The sequence below is a fragment of the Archocentrus centrarchus genome, unplaced genomic scaffold (assembly GCF_007364275.1).
Source record: "Archocentrus centrarchus isolate MPI-CPG fArcCen1 unplaced genomic scaffold, fArcCen1 scaffold_57_ctg1, whole genome shotgun sequence".
Lineage (NCBI taxonomy): Eukaryota > Metazoa > Chordata > Actinopteri > Cichliformes > Cichlidae > Archocentrus > Archocentrus centrarchus.
In genome coordinates, this window is record NW_022060278.1 from 664,349 (window position 1) to 681,911 (window position 17,563).

Sequence of the window (17,563 nt, forward strand, 5' to 3'; positions counted from 1 at the left end):
CCTGAATGAGATCCTTGATCATGCAGATGTTTAAGCTGATCTTGTGTCATTAAGTACATTTTTTGCATCTTCACAATAAAATAATTCACCCCCTAATAGCCCCTGTAACTAAGCTTGAAACGATAGGTAACAGAGTACTAAGTAAAGGTAGGATGAAACCTCCTTTTTGAGTCAGTATCAGTCTCTTCTTTTTGATTCCTGTACGTTTGGTAGCTAGAAGTCTGATGTTTTTCTTGTGTACTTTAAGCTTTTTAATTTGACATGCAGTTACGGGTATATTACCTTTCAGAAGATTAATACACAGTTCCCCTAATGCATGTATAGCATCATCTGAGCAAGTACCTAATAGTACTTTACGCTGTGAGGGTGTACATTTGACCAAAGTTTTCAGCATTGGGAGGTTTCTTTTCACACGATTCGACATATTATTTCCTCTTGGGTATATAAACGCACTGTATTTCATGAGGGAGTATACTGGACCTCAATCTCAGATGATCTGGGCATGTCGGTGTTAAATCAACTAATAAATATCCGTGAGGGGTTTTGGTTGCCTCTTCAAAGCTTTCCATGAAAAACTGTTTCCTTCCAGGATAAATTTGTTGGGCCAATATATTCATCTGTAATTTATCACGGGGGTTTTTAAATAACACAAAATAATTACTGTTTAAACTAATTGTTCTGGAGTGTTTACCTTGCAAAAACACATTCTGGGTAAGCAAAACAACACTCATATTTTTATGGTGCCTGTATTGTGTAAAAAGCCGTACGACTTCGGGATGGTTAGAAGCTTGAAAGATGACATCATCCAGGACAATTAGATGGTTCAGGCCATGTGGAAAGAGATTCTCATCGTCAAATGAATCAGGCAAGCCTTCAATAAATTTTATATTTTTATTGTTCTTGCACAGTTCATCATACAAAGGCTGAAAAGATGTATATATCCACACAATATTTTCAATTGGCTTATTCAATACACACATTGCATTATCCAACAATGATTTTACAAAAAAAGTTTTCCCAGATCCACTTGGGCCGGAGACCAGACATGAAAAAGGCACTTGAAGCCGATGATCGAAATCCACAGTATTAAACATCTTTTATCTCAGTATCCAAATGGTTGTGTCTGTCCGTCTGATAGCAACCTTCGCTTGTCAAAAACAACCCTGAATTTTTTAATAAACCTGGAATTTCTGAGTGAAAACTCAGATTTATCACGGACTATATTGTGCTGTGGTACTTCTATTACAGAATCCACCTGTGATTTATCAATGTACCCTTCAACAAGAGATTTTATACTCTCGAAATTCACTTTTTCACAACAATCATGTGTCTGTGTTATTCCTTTAGCTTTTAAAACAACTTTTAAATTTTTGGTTTTATAACCATAACTTTTAGCACCTGAAGAGACAAAATCGATAATAAAATCATCAGGATCTAATTCACTTGTTAACTCCCCTAGATATTTGCCTAAAGGCAGAGGACAATCCCCATCTCTATTAATATATATTAAACTGTCTGTGTCGTAATATAGAACTTTTTCCTGTAGTTTATCTAAATACTTGTACAGCTCTAGGCGCCCGTAAGCTGTGGTGAAAACAGCAACAAAGATGTTGTCTGTGCGGTTTGGTATGGAGATATCAGGATGAACCCACTGAACAAGGGCTAATTGATCACTGACAAAAGAGAAATATTTTACTTTATATTTAGGTGAAAACATATAATTGAAAAATTGTTCAGGCTCACTGACCAGAGTGTTTTGGGTTAGATTGTTTCTCTGTCCAAACTTTCCCCAAAGGCTATTTAGACATAGTTTAGCAACCTGTCTTTTAGCTTGATTAAAATTTATTTTTTCCGGGTCTAAGGCAATCCCCTGGTTGATTAAATAATCTGCAATGTAACTCTGTTTACTGTCTTCATCGACAGCATCATCAGGGTACCCTGAAGCCTCCTGTTTATCCTTTAAAAAAGTTTTCACATAATCACTAAATAATGTATTACTTTTTCTTTCAAAATGCCAAACTTCTGTGATTTTAATTATTTGATACCCCTTATCAAGAGCAGTATTGAATTCAGGAGTAGTCCAGACACCTGTCAGAGCCCGGGCCTCATTGCTGTGGTTACAGGCTGAATCTTGGTTGTTTTGCTCAGCACAAGTTTTACAGAGTGTGAATATCAACTTCCCTGACCTGGTTCGGAAAGGTAATACAGGAAAAAGCAGCCCTCGTGGGGGTTGCACTATGGCTCTTATAAGTCCAAAATAGTTTTTAGGGTTTTGAAAGTCCCTGAATATAATTTTAGGATGCCCTAGAGGGTAATGCTTAGTGGAATTAACATAAGGATACAGAGAGGTAAAGTCCACGTAGTGGACCTTCTCATTTTCCTGGGCTGTATATCTCAAACGTGCAGCACACGTTCGGCCTCCGAACAAAGCGTCACGGGGGTGTAGAGGTTCTGGAGGGTTGAAAGCATTTAAGAATGCCTTAACATCTGGGTCATACTGTTTAAGACTATTCCAAGTATGTTCCCACATAACATGTATTACAAACCCATTGTTTCTTAATCGTTGTAATTTGGTAAGTGTGGCAACATAAACATCTCCGAAAGATTTCCCCAGAAAAGGGTGTTTTTCATGTTGATTTGGGTAACACATGGCACAGCCGTGCCAGAAACAGCCAAGAAACTCAAACACATGTCTGACCTCTGAATCTAAAAAGCCATCAACATAAAAATTTTCAACTTGTCTTTCGCCTTTATTAAGGGCATGTTGTATGAAAGACCCTCGTGTATAAGATTCGTATTCTAACCACTGGATCGATGCTGAAGAAAAAGATTTTACCTGCCTTCTGTATAGTTCAGGGACAGTTAATGCTAAAGTGTTTGGGGTCATAAAATTTGTCTGAAAAGATTTCATACAGGCTGATGCAATGGTAGTGCAAGCAAAAGGATCAATTCCTGCTACTTCCATGAAGCCCTTTCTAAAAATGGTACAACCTTGAGCTAATATGTCTACATCATTTTCACAGTACAATAATGCCTCTCTCATAAAATCAAAAACTTTACCTCTTTTAGTGTTGTACCACTTATAAAAGTTTCTCTGACCCTCTGTTGTCATACGTTCTAGACCATAAGCTGATGGTGCTGGATAAGGTCCTATGTATGACAGATTATTCTTACAACTAAATGAATGGGGAAAATAGCCCTTAACTTTGTCGTGAAAACCTAAGGCTTTTGGTATTGCTGATAAAGGCATTGGGAGGAAACAGGAAGAATCAATATATTTTTGGTTAAAGTCAGGGTCTATGAAACTGATAACTTTAGATCCTTGCATTATTATGTTTGGTTTAAGACCCTGTCGAGCCATTACAGATAATATTAAATAGCCATCGAACCCTTTAGAATTATGAGCAATGAGAACACTATCCTTGAAATAAGGTCTTCTAAAATGGAGTAAGAAAGCTTCAACACAATTGCAACCTTTAGCAAACCACTTGTGACCCTGATTTGTTTCTGTACATACAAGAAATGGTTTGTGTTCACCAGTCTGGTCTACAAATGTCTCAAAATCATAGTAAACTATTTTCTTACTGTCTTTTGTTTCTTTTTCCAATTTCTTAATGTAACACTGATGAGTATCAACCCCAGAGATCTCCATACCACAGATTACACATTTGACATCATTACATTTATGCTGGGTACCTTTTTTAGTTACATAGAAAACATAACCGCATTGTTGACATTTTTTATAAATTTGGCAGTTGCTAACAAATCTGTCACCTATCTGTTTTGGTTTTTTATGACGGATGTAACATTCTTTAGACCTGCAGACTCTATTACAATCAGAACAGATTTCTGAATAATAAAAAAAACCCTGTTTACATTCAGGATCCAGACACACTGCACAGTAGCCTCCACAATGATGGGATACAGGGTTATTAAACCCTGTGTAACAGTATTGACATGCATGCTTGGTGCCCAGAAAAGCTTTTAGATTTTTAATTGCATAATAATGATTTTGAAACAGAAAAAGAAATAAAACTTTTTCCCTTTTGGGAGATTGTGTATCAAATTTCTTTAAATCACGATCCCATTCGGTTCTGTAAAAGACAACGATCTTACAATCCAGAGCTAATTCAAATTTATAAACATCATTAAAGCTGACAGGTCGGTCTTCAGATATACCGGCACTTGCCTGGATTTGTTTACCTAAGTCCTCAGTCTGGGAATCATTTAATTCAGGGTTCAAAAGATGAGCTAAATTGATTGCAAAACACAGGTGATTGTTATTCCCGAGAACATATAAAAAACGTCTTTTTTTACGTATTATTTCATTGTTGAGGATTTTTTTCAAAAGTCTCTTACCACTACCGCTAGGAGGCCTAACAATTTGAGCCGTTAACGTTAATGACGAGTCAGTAAAAACACTCCAGTTTGACTGTACAGCTCTTAGTAAGAGGCTTTCAAATTCAGATAAATTGATATCATCATAACTGTCATGAACTCTGATAACTGAAGAGACATTATGTTGTAGATCTCTGCCCTGTAGTTCTAATTGCACTAAATCGCCATGCTGAATCTGAGCCAGAAGCCTACTTATAATCTCACGTGCGGATGTTAATACAGCCTGGTAATATCGTCCATAGTCAGGAACATTTTCAGGCATCGGGAAATTTAAAATCTGTCTAATTTCAAGGTTATTGAATTTACTACGTGAAACAATATCAAAGGGAGGTCCCTGAGTCTCAGAAATAGGAATCTCTTCACCACCCCCCTGCTGGATGCTTGGCACAGTTGGAAAAGTACCTACAGTAGCTGATGCTGGTGATGTTGGGGATGCTGGTGATGTTGGGGATGCTGGTGATGTTGGGGGTGCTGGTGATGCTGGTGATGTTGGGGATGCTGGTGATGCAATTGAAGCAGGTACAGCAGCAGGTACAGCAGCAGGTGCTGGAACAGTAGGTACAGCAAAATGTACTGTAGAACAATTTGTTTGAACCGAACAGGGATTTTCACAGGGTCTCTGATTTAACAGGTTTATCTCATCTAATAATTCAGATGGTATAGGCGGTTGATTAGACTGTAATTGAGCTAAAGCATTATCGATAGCGTCAAAAACATCAAATGCATTGTGATTTTGAGGGGGATCAGTACTGTTATCAGATGTATTATCAACATGTGAAGAGCTTAAAGAGTTCACAGAATCAATAACAGGATTGGATTGACTAGTGTTCTCTCTATTTTCACCCCCTAACAAGGCTAAAGCTGCATTTAAATCTCTAAAATAATCATTATTAGACATTTTAATGTTGTTAAATCAAAACACAGTCCAAAACAAAACAAAAAACAAAAACAAAACAAAAAGTTTAGGTCACTTTTTCAGACATAAGTGATTTAATAAGTTTAATAACTCTAACAAGAGTGTAAATATTTTACGAAGAACTTGGGTGTATTTGCGTCTGGACCTCCTCTCATTTCTCCGCCTCCTTCTGCGTATTGGTATGCGAGCTCCAGTCACACTTTTGCCTCCTGAAAGATAGATTTTTAAAAAATAATAAAACAAAACATAGTTAACATTCTCACCTATCTTTAATACTTATGTGGGGTAAATGGATTAGGGTTTTGTCACCTCTGTCAACTGTGAGATGTTTTCCTATTGAGGTAGCACCACGGAGAATCTGTCTTTGGCTGTCTGTGAGTTTACAGCCTTTAGAAGCTGAACCGAGGCGAGTTCTTTTCGGAGAGGAGAAAGCTCTCTGATCGTGAAGATAGCGGTCTAAGTCAGATATGTCTGAAATGTTTTTTAAAAAGTGTGTTATTTTTAAGTCGTTTTGTTTTTTTGTCTGAAAAAATATATATAACAAAAAAAAAAGCCATACCAACATCTGACTCCTCAATCAATTCAACATCTGAAAAGAAAAAAAAACGTTATATGACCTCATTATTCATCAAAAAAGACGTGGTGAAAAAAGAGAAAAAAAAAAAAACTTACCGTCATCTGTGTCTGAAATAGAGGCAATGAACGTGTCATCTAAAAGTAAAAAACAATTTAGAAAAGTAGTTTTTAAAATGATCTAAAACCTAAAAACAGAATTTGATGTACCTGAATAATCCATGTCTTTATCAAAAATCCTAGTGACAGTTACAATTAGAGGAACAAACTAACAGCATATTTACACTGAGGCTCTTTATAGGTTTGTGTGTTTGACAGTTAGATTTTATCATACTTCTTTCTAAGGCGGGCCTGTGATCTATAATAACCTATATATTTTTTAAAGTTATGAAGCTGAAACTAAGCATACAAATAAAAAGTGGAAATAAAACGTAACTTACCTCAAAAAAAAGGTGTCAACATTTAGTAGATTCAGTTGTTTTTTTCATAAACAAGACAGGCTCTGATGTGCTCACTGTTCAGTCCAAACCAATTATGAAATTGATCGATCGGAAGAAAGAGGTGTGGGGGTTCTTATCTTACAGAAACAGATGCGTACAACAAGCTAAAGAGGTTCGGTGACCGTTATTTTTCTGTATCTTACCTAAAGCAAACAGAGGTGTTACCGTCAAAAGAGAGGCCCTGAATAGGGGGCATAGGTGGGGCCCCACTGAAGTCTAAAGTATTGGTTTTTCTTTTTTCAATACCGTAATACACTGTAATACACTGTAATACAGAGAGGTGGATAACATCTCAAAGCGGCTCGACATCTCAAAGCGGCTCAACATAGGAGGGAGGAGGGAGGAGGGAGGGGTAGGTTTTTAGTGTCTATTTTCTGTTACAGGTCAGTGGAACTAGAAAACAGAAACTTTTAAAAAAAAAAACAGATGATTTCACTAATTTACTTTTATTTTACTTTTTAAAAATTTAATTTTTAGTTTACTTTTTAAATTTTAATTTACAATTTACAATTTTATTTTTTTTAATTTACAATTTCATTTGCTTTCATTTTTTCATTTACTTTTATTTTTTTCAATTGTATTTTTTACATTTTAGTTTTTACATTTTATTTTTAATTTACAATTTTATTTTTAATTTTCAATTTTATTTTTTAATTTTCAATTTTATTTTTTAATTTTCAATTTTATTTGCTTTCATTTTTTTAGTTTTCATTTACTTTTTAGTTTTTGTCATTTACTTTTATTTTTTCTTGCTTATATATTTTCATTTGCTTTTCTTCTTTTTATTTATTTTATTTGCTTTTATTTTCAATTATATTTTTTAATTTACAATTTCATTTTTAATTTTTCTTTTTCCTCAGAAGAATTAAACACAAAACCCTAACTGAGGAGGAGGAGGAGCACGAGGAGGAGCAGGGGGGAGGAGCAGGAGGAGGAGCAGGAGGAGGAGCAGGAGAGAGAGAGAGAGGCGGGGGCAGAGAGGAAGGGAGGAGGGGCGAAAGTTCAGGCTTGCCGACCTTTCTGTCTGACCTAATTCTGATCACATTCACGGTGGCACACAGAGGTCTCAGTAGGCTCACTAACGGTGTCCTGGTGCTGTCTTTGCGAAAACCGGGTAAAACGAATCTTGATTTCATTCATTTTTTTAGACGGAATTAAACATATACAAATAAAATTAAGTAAAGATTTCCAATGTGGTCCACAGCAAAATGTTTCAGTCATAGCTGAATGAAAAATGAAAAGAAAAAAAACAAACTATACATGCTGTAATGTCTCACACAAATGAAATGACAAGTCCTGTGCCTTTTTATTTATTTATGTTTACAAAATAAAAAGAAAATACCCAATTAAAATAAATATATAAATATATATATATATATATATATAAATATATATATATATTTATGTATACTTTCACCCACCTCCCCCTATAGTGACACATAAGCACCAACCCTGACATTCATTTCCATATACCCCTTACATAATATTATCAATTTTTATAATCTACATTCAATTAAAAATATGACGTCATCTATATGAAAATTGCTTATCTTATCTATGCTATAGATCTTTATCTATTACTGATAAGATCTTGACATGCATTTGACAGAAGGTGGTACCTTATACCTCCTGATGATACAGTCGACCTTTGTATTTATGCTCATTGTGTTTCTTTCTGCTACAATAAATGTAGTGTGGAGGTGAAATATTGTGGGGCCATATCTATCCAGTATGTGTGTGTACAGATACCTGTGTACAGAAGCTCTCCTGTGATGCTTCTTTCATCAGCTGCTGTAAATGTTCTCCATACAGTATGATGCTGATTTCCCATCAGGCCACTGAGAGGAACACAGTGTCGCCTTTTTGCCTTTATTCTACCTGCTTTTGTGTTGTGCGTTTGGGCGCATCGTCCGAGTCCTGACAAAGTTACAGTCAAATATTATGCTCATTTCTATTTTGTACAGAAGATGCATTGACTGTCATATTTACTTATATTTATTCTTAATAAAAATACTAAGGTTACTCACTTCCTCCTGAATTGTACATGTGATGCAGCTCTGCAGCTTCCTTTATGCTCCAGTGTGCTGCTCGTGTTTCCTGTTGGTATAAAATAATGTGCAGACACTTCCATTCACTCATCATGATACAGTAAGATTATCCTGTAAATGTCGAGATTTTACAGAGCAGCATTGTCTAACATGTCAGAGATTACTCATAGCCATAAATAGTAAAGACTGTGGCTCATCATTGAGCAATATTAAAGCCATAACTAGTGCTCAGTATTGCTCCAAGGTAAACATGGCTGCATTATGATTATAATACTATACATAATGCATTAGTATCAGCAGATTATGTATAGTATTCCTGTTCACACGAGTATAATATGATGCAAATACCTTGAAAGTATGCATTTTATCTGGCTTATTGTTATATGTGAACCGAGACTACGTATTATACATCCTTGTACGAGAGTGCAGTATTTACTTTCTTTAATTTGTTTACCTTGGAAATTTTTTGTCTGTTTTTGAATGCAGTTACCAAAAGGTGTCAAGGGCCACTCAGGCAGGACGACTCAAGTGCTGGACTCAGATAAAAAGTTCAACAAGCTTATTTCCAATCCCAGAGGATTTGTAACACTTCAAATGAAGTGGAGAATGTAATGGAAAATTTGTTTCTGAACTCCAATAACCTCTGTGTACTTTTTCTCTGTAATTGTAATTTTCTAGCACAAAGACCGAGTGTGTGAAGATGGGAAAAACAACTTGACTGTAGGCTGTCCCCAAGGCCATAGCGCATTTTGTTATCATGCAGGTGCTACATGGTGGGGGGAACCTGAACCCCCCATGGCTAGTGGAACAAGATTGTATCAACACAATAGTATAAAGGAATGGGTGTTATTCTGTGCTTTGTTCAATGCTGGTGCGAAGGCAGTTCGTGCTGTATTGACCCCTTTGCAAAGGTTATATTCTTACTTTCAATAAATCATCAAAAAATCAGTTTGGTTTCAGAGCTCAACTTATTTTTTCCACCACAGAGAACAGCACAGGAGAACAAGGGGATCATGACAAAAATGCATTTGCAGAAATGTTAAAGATAATCATAGAACATCGGTCTCTTACAGCATGCTTAACATTGTTAATATTGAAAACATATTTTTGCTGGAATATTTATCATATCTTTACTAACCCAGGGGTGAATTAAAGATTTTGGATAAAAGTTTAGAGCAAGGCCTCCAAATTAGGGCAAAATAGTTTTGCAGGTAATAAGATGTCTGCTAAAGGGTTTTCTATTATGAAATGGGGCTGTAATGGTATCCTGAATTCTACATTTATTTCATATTTTCATTAATATCCCCACTGGTAATGGGTCTCATTCATCCAGAGAAAGTATCAACACCTCTGTGAGAATTAAGGTGGCCATGAGTATAAAATGAAGGCGTGTGTATTAGAGGAGGAAAAACATGTTTTTAGTGTCTGTGGGAAACTGAGGACTCACAACTGAACATAAATGCAGAACCAAGCTTGTGTGCAATGTTGTGAGAGTTTTCTTGGCAGAGGAGCTGAACACACACAAGTAATGGGGGGATGGCTTTTTGTGGTGTAATACCAAGAATGGTCAGTAGGCAGCAGTGGAACAATTGTAACTTTTACAAGATTGAGATCATATTTTTATTTATTTTCAAATAGTCTCTGTGTCTTCTTTCCTGTTAAACTAAGCTCAGGCAGGTGGAGGGCCCTAAACCACACACTCGCACACAATTAATATTCAGTGGTGTGTTGTTGTTCTGAGAACACTCGACTGCACACATACATGGAAAACCTGAAGTAGCAGCAACACAACAGGCCTGACGCACAGCTTACTGACATCAGCTGAGTCAAGAACAGCATCCAAACTCAGAGATGGGTGGAGGTGGGCTGACAGGCGGCTTGCAGACGCACAATAACTGTAGGCAGCTTAAACAGCTGCTTTGCTTTGAGCAGCAGAGCAGATCGTTTTTGGCATGCAATTGTGTTTTTGAATACACGTCTTTGCAAACTTTTAAAACCCTTTTTAAACAAAAATCCAATAAATTCAGAACAATAAGTAAAAATAAGTTCTTCTGAGCAGCCTGCAATGCTGGTGCCAGATAGTGGAAATAAATGTAGCATTTTATGCTGTGTAACTCTGCTTTGTTTTTTTGTTTGCATGCTTTTATTTTGAAAAGTGTTCTTGTCTTTCTTGTACTGTCTTTTAGTGTTCTTTTTGGGAAGGATTCATGTTTTAGTTGGTTTTAGAGTTGTATTTATTGAAAATAAATTAGTTTTACTTAACGGCTGCTTTTCTCTCTGTACTCCTTTTCTACTATTCCCCGTTTTAGCTGCTCTGTTTGAAAAGGTTCTCTCTCTCTGTCTGTGTAGGTTCTGTCATCCAGGTCATGGTAGTCTGTGGAGCTTGGAAAAAGGTGACTGGACTTCCTTAATTTTCTTGAAGACATTTTTTTTTTATCTCTCATCCTGAAGAAACTCAAACTGTGAAAGCTTTCGCCTTTTTCCAAGCTTCAAAGACTGTTGTTGGTTACTCTCTGTGCTGCCACAGGCTTATTTTTATCTACTGAAAGACTTCATTGTTTCTGTCTGGGTCACCTACAAAAGAGGAAATGCAGCCTGTTGTTTCAGCCAAACTCAACAGTTTCACAGATGTTGTTTTGTGTCATCAGCACACAGCAGAGAGTTAACAAGGAACACAGACAAAGATCACTGTGGGAATTTCACTTTGACGTCTGTGTGCATGACACATTTTAAATGATCTGCCTGTCCTGGAATAAAAATTATTACTGCTACATTAAAGTATGCGTGACACTGTGTGATAACAGATTAAAGTAGAGTCACTGTGGTGATGGCACATGCTGGACCAATGGAAAAAAGTGGCATCCTGTGAAGCTGTGCAAATGCATCTGTCACACTGAAATACAGCTGCCTTTAAACGTCTCTATGAAAGAAGGTATTTCAATATGTTTGCTCCATATTTTCAGTATGTTTTTGGTTTCATACTTTGGAGTATCACAACCACCCTTTGAATATTAATCGACAGCAGCAACAGCAAAAAATCTGCATTTCTCTGTAATTATTGTAAGATCTTCATTTTACAGTATAAAGCGCCTCGAGGCGATGGTTTGTTGTTAGTTTGGATGAAGGTGTCAAAATCACGATTATTTCAATTCAATTCAATTTTTTTTATATAATGTCAAATCACAACAAACAGTCGCCTCAAGGCACTTTATATTGTGGGTAAAGACCCTACAATAATAAAGAGAAAACCCAACAGTCAAAACGACCCCCTATGAGCAGCACTTGGTGACAGTGGGAAGGAAAAACTCCCTTTTAACAGGAAGAAACCTCCAGCAGAACCAGGCTCAGGGAGGGGCAGTCATCTGCTGTGAGTGGTTGGGCTGAGGGGAGAGAAAAGACATGCTGTGGAAGAGAGATTAATAACAATTAATGATTAAATGCAGAGTGGAGTATAAACAAAGTAAATAAGGTGAATCAAAGAAACAGTGCATTATGGGAATCAAATAGAATTTATTGTATTTTTAAAATTTAGACTTTACAGCTGCATTATTGTAGAAATAGGCTAAAATTGAATTTCTTTGATTTGTACTTTAGAATCAGTTTTGTTGCAGTCTACAAAAAAATAACAACACTTAATCATTTAAATTATAATGATGTGTTAAAATAGTGTCTTATAACCTTGATCATTAACAACTACTGCGCTGTTTTCTTGGCTGTCATGGATTAATCGTACTGAACATTGTGGTGTACTTTCAGGTGGTTGAATAAGTTAGTTGTGCTGCTCCATAGTGCAGAGCACCATCGTTTCTGTTTGTCCAGTGTTTAGTTACTTCCTGTTTTATTTTGATAGTCTCGGTGTGTGTGGTTTCACTTTGCTTCCCTTCTCTCATCTTCTGTGATTAGTTTCAGCTGTTTCGTGTGTGTGTTCCCATTTTCCCTAATTTTTGTCTCCCCGCAGTTTGTTATCATATTGTCTGTCAGTTTGTGTTCTAATTAAAGGATGACAGAAACATGTAAGTCTGACAAATATGCAAAAGAAAACATCAAATCTAGTCCACAAGGAGGCAAATACTTCTTCACAGCACTATAGGGTAAAAGGTTTTCAGTTGTATGCTGAGCTAAAAACCTCAGTCTGGATTAATTCCTTATGCGGTGTGCTGTGTGTTTTGCTAATAGTAGGGATGGGACGCTCAGGTGTCTTACCCACTGAAACTCCCAGAAAGCTTAAAGGTCGACCAAAACACGTCAAAACTTTGAGGGTTTTTCTGGGGAGGAGGAGGATTTAGTGAGTGTTATGTAACCCACATACTACTGATCGGTATGAATGGGCCCTGAGTTCGTATTCAACGACATTAATTACTTAACCACTATAACATCACACACTCTACAATTGGAATTAACAATACCACACTTTAATTAGAAAACCACCAAAAACACACTTAAATCAATATTTCAGTTCTTTCAGGTCAATTAACGGTTCAACAATATATGTATCCCCACACACAACAGTCCCAAATAATGTTATTAAACAAAACAAACCCGTTGCAGGCCTGATTCGGAGCTCGGGTACGGTGAGACCAGAAACTTTGCGGTCCTTTCACTCAATTAGAGCCAAAATAAAATAATAAGCCAACAGTACCTTTTTCCAATATGGCGGTGCAAACGTTCAGTCCACGTTGTCCTACACACACAGGCAAGAAACACAGGGAATACCCGTCTGGTCGCCGTTTCCCGCGTAGCCAGAGGAACTCTGAACTATAGGTAGCTCAGAGCGCTATCTGGGATCCTCTTTTGTCTGTGTGCGGTAAGAGTCAGCTGAGTCCTGTAGCGATTAGCCGGGCTAGCCAACCGCAGCTTTCAGACGATCAGCGCGGCTAATTTCCGCTCGATTATCCAGCGAGCAAACCACGACTTTCAAGTCCAAACACTTACAGGCGTAGGCTGCGCCAAATTAAACTGTCCTCCTTCCGTCCACCTGGCCGATGTCCGAACACGGAGTACCAGTTTAACTCTCCATAAAACTTTCACTTTTTCAGTCAAAGTCTAGCGCACCTCTCTTCTCGGGTCTCTCTTTTCCCTTCTCCCTCGCGCACACACACACCACCTCCAATCAGCAGCCAGTACAGAAACAGGTGACTAAAATGAAACACTAGATTGGCTTTCCTTCACAACAAATGAAATAAACAAATAAAATAGAATATTTATGGCAAATTAATTATCTTAACACCTTAACATTTGAAATTTTAACATTCACATAAATGCATTTAACCACATTCAATCAACTTATTTATGTCCATTTCCTACAGGGCTACAGTTAGAGTAGACAAGTTAGTAGCATATTAATTGATAATTACTCTAAAGCAGAAAGGGAGGGATGAGTATATTAAATTGAGTGGTTTTAAAATATAGCAGCAGTGACAAAAAGATAGGTTAGTGATAGTATCACAGTTTCATAGATGTAGCCAGAAAGGATAATGATGTAAAATCTCTGTAATAGGTCCCAGTGCTGTTGTATGGTCCAGTCGTAGCCTCATACTCTAAGCAACTTTTGAAGCTACATTTGCTTAATTTAACTCTTTTTAATAGATTTTATGTTCTCTTTTAAAAGGCAGGCAGAAAGAGTTGGATGAGGCTCTGGTGCACTTAGTGGTGAAGGATTTGCAGCTCTTCACTGTTATGGGGGATGAAAGTTTCAGGGTCTTTGTCCAAAAGCTTCATCACAGACGCGCCATCAAGAAAAATTTAAAGTTGAAAGTGAACTTCATTGTCAATCAAACCATGTAATAGTACATCACACATAGGATTGAAACTGCATTTCTCCAAAACTCTAAATGTGCAGTATTACAAACAAAAATTGACACACAACTAAGCATAAAAACAGAAGCATAAACTAAGCATAAGACACCACTAGACAAGTACAACACCACCAAGGAGAAAGCGAACGCTGACCTTCAGATGGCAGATTTTGTTGGTCTTACGGCTGAGCTGTGGTCTTCCATAAACATGGATGCCAACAGTTCTGCTCATGGTGAGCAGGTCTCACACAGCTGAGCACAGAATGGAGATGAACAGTGTGCTCATGGCCGAGTGGGGAATAGCATCACAGGTTCAGGGCCTCGTCACTGATAATGCAGCAAACAAAATCTTATTGTAGAGAATGCTCTCGACCAAACAACCTGCTCTGCAAGAAATTCACAACAATGCCTGAAAAACAATTGGATTGTTGCGATCCAGCTGTAAGGCCAAAGCAAATCTGGTGGAGAAGCAGGGCTTGATGGGTAGACCCCCAATGAAGCTGATTCAGAAGGTGAAGACAAGATGGAGCTCACCATACAGTTAGGTCAGTTACAATAACAGTATAGTCATGTATAGTTGGTGCATGATTGACCATAAACATCAACATGTGTCAGTTAATTTTATTAATATTTCCGTTTGTTCCTGTTTTGTACATTAGACTCACACTTTTAAGATGGCCTGCACACCAGATGTGGCATATATGAGTCATTCTGGGTATTTGTCTTGGCCACTCAGGGTTTAAAAATCTGACTTTTGAAAATCCAATGAAACAGAGAGGACTGACTCTGGAGTGCTCTTCACTGATGCACTCAGTCACATTACCACCACATGATGGTGAGCAGTTTCTGTTTTCATTTCACTATATGAGGTGATATCAGCTAAAAAATAATGTAAGTTTATGTATTTGTTATGGCTATGCCCTATAATGAACTGTAGATTTCAGGAACTCGGAACCACAGTCATCAACATCTGCAGGCCCACCACAAGCACCACCACCAGCAGCAGAAGTGGCAGCAACAACCACAGCAACAAATCCCTCGACAGACAGTTTGTGGGAACCTTTTGACAGCCGGGTTATGGAAACCTAGAGTTCCCACAGAGGAACTGCTGAAGCCACTGTGGAGGTCAGAAAACACCAAACTGATGTGTTTGTTTCAAGGACACATGATCCACTGATTTATTGGCAGGAACGACACGCAGTTTATCCTCACCTTTTTTTACTGGCAAAAATAAATAAACTTTTTGTATACCTGCAACAAGCGTGCTGTGTGAACAGATTTTTTTCCAAGTCCAGGGAGGTAATTAGCAAGAAAAGATGCTGACTTATCACAAAAACAGCTGAAAAATTATATTTTTGAAGAAAAACATACTTGATTTTCTATTCCTTAACTTCCATAAACATAAGGAGGCTACTGGGGTCTGCACTTAACCTACCTACAAAGTAGGCAGCCTTTTTGCAATATCTTTTATTTCATAAATTGATTTGTTGATAAATAGTATTCACTGAAACACAGATCTTTACAGTCATAGCTTGTTGTCTTTGACAGTTTTTCTTGCTTTGCTGTACACAAATTTCTCCTAAACATGATTGATAGTGTGGGGTAATAAGTAGCTTTGCCACTGGTCAGCACTTGTTTCATTTTTGTAGAGAGCATCATTATCAAGATGTGATAATAGCAAAACGTGGCCGCTAGGTGTCACTGTGGAGCTGTTTTAGATGGTTTCAAAATTTTGATACAATTCTGGCACAATTGCTTCCACCGTTTCAGTGTTTCACAAAACCTCGCTTTCCCCATCATTAGCTGACAGTGTGGGGGTCTGTAGGAGAGCTGCTGGTGAGGACAGTAAGTCCTGTCTGGTTCCTGCTGTGAGCTTCAGTCCCTGTGATGTTACTGACATGATATCTGCTTCAGTGGATCAACAGCAAAAAGAAGAAGTTCAGGAAGTTTGTCCAACCGCTGGACCCCAGCATCCAGACCCAGGCTGGCCTTTTCCTCACGTTTTCCTCAGGGTGGATGTAGCTGTTCACAGTAAAGACTATTTCACTGTGATGCAGAAGGTGGTTATTGTTTCTTTGGATTCGTTTCTTTTGGTGTCCTGTTATAACGTAGATTTATATTCTCTCTTTGAAGCTGAGTGCTGTCTGCAAGTAGAATCGTCTTGTTTTATGTTGATGTGTTGTGCATGTTGGCTTGAGTGTGTAGAAGTCCAGGAAGAACAGCTAAGCCTGAGGCTGATGCTAATGGGGATCCCCATCAACCAAGAAACTTTGAGTCCTGTTAGTTGTTGAATGAAAACAACAAAGTACACATCTATGATGAGACCTCCTGCTGGTGTGTTTTTAGATTTAAGACTGTATTTAAAGGTTTTCATTTCTATATTTTACCAGCCTGCAGTATGCTCTGTGAGTATGCAATGGATGTAAAACTGTTTAAAAGTTCAGTTTAATTCTGATGTTGCGTAACTCTGGGCTTCTGGGGAGTGTGTGGGGTTGAAACCATTCAAGGATACTGATTATGAGAGGAACACAGGTGTGTAGCACTCAGAGATGTAATGTCTGATGGGTGAGCAGTCCTTGGATCCAGGACATGGGAGGGGCCAATTCAAAGCACCTATCAAGGAGCCTCTACTCTGAATTACTCTGAATTACTTAAAGTGGACACAGTAAGAGCTCCACTGTATGTTTGAGTCCTGGTTTCAACTTGTGAACTAAAGCCCAGCTTTTTTCTGTCAGTATACATTTTCCTTTTGAACTGAATTTTAGTTCCACAAATACTTATTGTCATTTTACAGTTCACACATTAAAATAGGAACTGTTACCAGCACGTTTTTTATTTGTGAAGGAAGATGCCTGAAACACTTTAACATATCAAATATTTGAATGTTTTAATTAAAGAATCAGATATCACATGTACATGTGGGCTCTTGGCTCAGAAACACAGGCTTTCTCAGCAGCTGGCTGTTGCTCCCCTCCCCACAGAGCAAAGATCCTAACTAACCAGAACACTTTTATACTGACACTAACTACAAGCAGAGCAGATACCGTGTGCTGCGGTTTGGCCTTCGTCACTGGCTCGTCTAGTCGCTGGTTCTCATCACTCAGATTTCTCCCATTCAGCAATAAAGCCCTGTACAAAACGTACATCTTCCCCAATCATTGCATGGCAGTTTTATCCTGCTTAATAGAGTGGTGGCATTTAATTGTACATACTGTGGGAAGACCTTCAAGGATAAGTTAAACTGAGACTGGGAAGTTAGTCTGGCACTTTCTAATGTCTAATGTATTTATTTATTTATTAAACTGTCTATTATTTGCTTCAGCCACTGCTTAT

The 17,563-nt window shown here is 37.7% G+C and overlaps 1 long non-coding RNA gene and 1 pseudogene across 1 annotated transcript; one reads left to right on the top strand and one right to left on the bottom strand.

Moving 5' to 3' along the window:
- Positions 1–17,563, top strand: part of LOC115777559 (obscurin-like) — a 698,358-nt pseudogene that overhangs the window by 295,634 nt on the left and 385,161 nt on the right.
- Positions 5,437–6,572, bottom strand: LOC115777591 (uncharacterized). The gene is made up of 5 exons (XR_004019658.1): positions 6,328–6,572; positions 5,987–6,025; positions 5,874–5,903; positions 5,624–5,785; positions 5,437–5,523 (listed from the first exon to the last, which is right to left on the bottom strand). It is a non-coding gene; the product is annotated as an uncharacterized LOC115777591 (long non-coding RNA).